Source organism: Sinocyclocheilus anshuiensis, unplaced genomic scaffold, assembly GCF_001515605.1.
Source record: "Sinocyclocheilus anshuiensis isolate Anshui unplaced genomic scaffold, SAMN03320099.WGS_v1.1 scaffold493, whole genome shotgun sequence".
Taxonomy (NCBI): Eukaryota; Metazoa; Chordata; class Actinopteri; order Cypriniformes; family Cyprinidae; genus Sinocyclocheilus; species Sinocyclocheilus anshuiensis.
This window is the reverse complement of record NW_015537963.1, coordinates 418092-422063: the sequence shown is the minus strand read 5'-3', so window position 1 is coordinate 422063 and position 3972 is coordinate 418092. Positions and strand designations below refer to the sequence as shown.

Here is a 3972-nt window from a genome sequence, read left to right as displayed (position 1 = left end):
CAAATATATTTGTATTTTTTTAAATATTAATATTTTTATTTAAAAATATTAATGTATTTTTTAAATGTTATATAGTTTAAATATTAATCATTTTGAACGTTTTTTTAAACTAATCTAAAAGAGGTGTGAGGTTTCATAAGAAGCCAATTATAAAATATATAATTAATATATAATACAGTATATATATAAAAAAAAAATTCTTAAAGGAACGGTTTACCTAAAAATTAAAATTCTGTCATTTTCTCACCCTAATTTTGTACCAAATCTGTATGAATGTTTTTCCTCAGCAAAACTCAAAAGAAGATATTGTGAAAAAATTAATGTTTTTATTAAAGTAATTTACCATTTCTTAAAATACCATTTTTTTATTCATTTTATTTTAGTGAAACAGAGTGTGTTGTTATTTGGATGTTATTTTTTTGCTTTCAACAGAAGAACAAACAGCTCACAGTAAAAGTTCTGTGTAAAATCCAGTCAAACCCATCAGCTGATTTTGTTAGTGTGAATCAGTTTCTTATTCCGTTTTACCCAGAATTTCCGGCCTGCTCAGCACATGAGGGCTCTGTCTGTTTGTTAGCGGTTCGCTCTGTTTCTGCCTCATTACTCCATAATGAGCTCCATTTGGTCATCTGCACAACAGCACACTTTAACACCCCACCCAGCGGAACAGCATTAGCCTTTAGCCTTTAGACACACTCTCATTAGCATGCTTTCAGTTGACCCGCTGGTTCATGACGTCTGCATCGCGCAAACCAGCTGAGAGTCGTTTCATAAACACATCAGAGCTTGTGCAACTCGTTGCTTATTTATTCTGTCATCTGTTAGACGGGACGACCGGTTTTATGGTCAGATGTTCTGAGAGCTGTGATGAAGAAACAACTCTAAAAACATGAATTAAAAACATTCGTACTAAACACGGAGACAATTTTAGCACATACTGATTACATTCGTTAAACAATAAGGGTTTGATTAAACTCTTTTTAGGAATAAACTCACTTGTTTAGCAGCACATATTTACTCATCAGAAAGTGATTGTGTATTTCTGGGAATGTTATTGTTTTATGGATCAGGGATATTAAAGTTAATTAAAACTAAAACTTAAACACACACACACATATATAAACTCTTTATTGTTATTTAATTTATAATTTTAATTGTTTAAATTGCTGTATTCAAATAACTAAAACTAAAACTGAAGTAAAAAATTAATGAAACCATTATAGGCATAAAAAACTTACAAAAAGACAAAAACAAACAACAAGACTACTAAAACTGTAACTAAATGTAAAATAAAAATAGAAAATAAAATATTATCAAATAGTAATGAAATAAATTAAAATATAATTATAATTATATTAATGTTTATATAAATAATATTTTTAAAGTGAGTTTTATACCTAAAGTGAGGATTAAATCTTTTTAATGAGGAAATAATAATGTACTGTAATAGTAATATTATTAATAATTAATAATACTGTAATAGTCGTTGTCTTGTGTGATTCCAGGCAAGTAAATCACACATTTGGAGGCCATGTTAGATTTTCTCACGAGGCAGATGGTTGCGCACCGGCCAATTCAATCCCAGCATCCTCTAGTCTAGTGTGTATCAGTTCATCCGCACCAGTGTTTTAGCTGGATGGCAGCCATGAAAAACCCGTAACGCGACGCTCCATCATGTGTTCATAAAGAGGTGTCATGAAGGACCGGACGAAAAAAACAGATCTGATCCAGAGAGACAGAAAATAAGAAACATATTTGTCATGTATTTGTACAAATGAGAATCTGGAATCAGACAATTAAGATGGATATTTCTTCCATTACAGCGCATTAGTCTGCGTCCCCTCTCACAGAGCTTTCATAGATCAAAGCGTCAAGGAATTTAACATCACAGCAGGTGCTCGTTTACGAGCTTCACATCTATGTAATTGCATTAATTAACACGTAAGTGGTGAAAATCCCTCTGAGGTTTGAAGTAGGCTTTTCGCGATAGACGGTGCTGATGGTGATACCGTTAAGCCGCAACACCGGTTACGTCACTTGCCCACCGACCCCCACCGTCATTTTGATTTTTTTGTAGTAATAAAAATAATTTAGTGAATGCGGCTGCTCAATGCAGCGTGCCGAACGACAGTCGCATCACAGATCAGATTTAATTTCTCCAGTGAGGAGAGCGAGTCGAGCTGACTGACAAGAAGAGTGAGGCTAGACAGACAAGATGATGGCGGATGATTTAGTTTAGAAACGAGATGCAAAAGCGCCTGTTTGGCAGTATTTTAGATTTTGAAAAGCCTGTTGACTTTTGCCGTTTATCTAAGGTGATTTTGGAAGTTTTTTTAAACATTAGTTTCTTATTTAATTGGTTCCACATTGTTTGCTGATTTTTACTTTATTTAAACTTTGTGTCATTTATTTATTTTATTTGACATCAAGGTGTATGCCATGCCTCCAAGCTTTCTTACTCGTTTTGCTAATAAACGTTCTATGTTTCTTATTTATTTGGTTATATATTATACATTATTTTATATACATACAATATACATATTGTTACATTCAAGCAATTGACGCCGAATTGCCGCTAATTCGAAAGTGAAAGTAAAATGCGCACGGCGCTTTTAAGCTATTTAAAAGCGAAGGAAAGCGAGGAAAATAGGGAAAATTCAAACGAACTAAAAAAGTACATTTCAGTTTGTGGTTAGAAACAAAAACAATTTTAAATCAGAAGGTCAGGGACCAAAGACAATATGAGACATAATCAAAACGTACAAAATACAATGAGAGTCAATGGGGTCAAATGTTGTCTTGAAAATATCGTCTTTAATGTTCATGCATGTTCAGAACAACATGAGGAAGAGTAAATGAACAGAACTCAACATTTTTAAATGAACTATCCATTTAAATATTACATAAATACTGATGTAGAACTCTGTAGGCGACTCTCTCCATTGAGCCCACAGCTGCTGCGGCTCCTAACGCTGCTATATTTGTTCCTGTGCTTCTGTGGAGCGTTTGGAAGCTCCTCATTACCTCGTAGAGAACAAACCCCACTCACAGCGAGATCTCTGAGTCCGTGGCAGCTTCTCCATTATGTGGGACTCCTGTTGAGCCCAGTCCAGAGGAGGTGTTTGAGAGCTTAGACACACTCGAGTCGCTGTGGCTTATCGCTGAGCGCTGATCTCTGGGTTGGCATCAGGAGGCAGGAGGAAGCATCTGCTTATCTCTCACCCTCCCGCAGGCTCATGCCACCCTGGCACTGGCCGTCGTGGGTACAGTTGGTCCAGTGAGCGTGAGGGCCGATGCGAGCCAGATTTCCGTGCTTGCGTTTGCCCCGTGGACTCAGCGCGCTTGCCAGGAACAAAGCGAACATCACAGTATTCGGTGACTCTGATGCATATTAATGGCCACAGCAAAGCCAACTGGATTCTGAAACAAACGCTGGTACATGCTGAAAAGAGAAGCTGTAGCTCTGAGGATGTAGGAGGAATACGCTGCCCAGGTCTTTACTTGATGGTTGGCAAAGTTTGAGTTTCAAAATTGAATTTATTAAACACTTGTCACACGTTCAGTTTAAAGAGATGACAGTGCTGCCATCGTTTTGCCATTGCAAACCTTTATGGAATGTCATACAGGTTATGTAGATGGAAAGAAACGTTGTGGCAGTGAGTTTTACATGCTTTTTTCTCCAGAAATGTAACAATCTACTGATATTTTGCTGGTTTTCAACCCAGTTTGAATTACCATGCTGATCTGCACTAGTTTAGCGCTGGTTTTCAGCTGGTCTGCCTTGTAAACCAGCTCAGCCGTGCTGTTTAGTAGCCAAATGTGATAGACAGTTCATGTTTTTGATAATGATGTTTTATCGAGAGGATCGATCATAAAATAATATAATAATAATAATATAATACATATTTGGCATAAAATTTAAAACAAAATAATATAAATGGCATATATATATATATATGTGTGTGTGTGTGT

The 3972-nt window shown here is 36.0% G+C and overlaps 1 protein-coding gene across 1 annotated transcript in view; it reads left to right on the top strand.

The window, feature by feature from the left end:
• Positions 1 to 3972, top strand: part of adam12a (ADAM metallopeptidase domain 12a) — a 107534-nt gene that overhangs the window by 75094 nt on the left and 28468 nt on the right. The gene's annotated exons all lie outside the window — the stretch shown is intronic.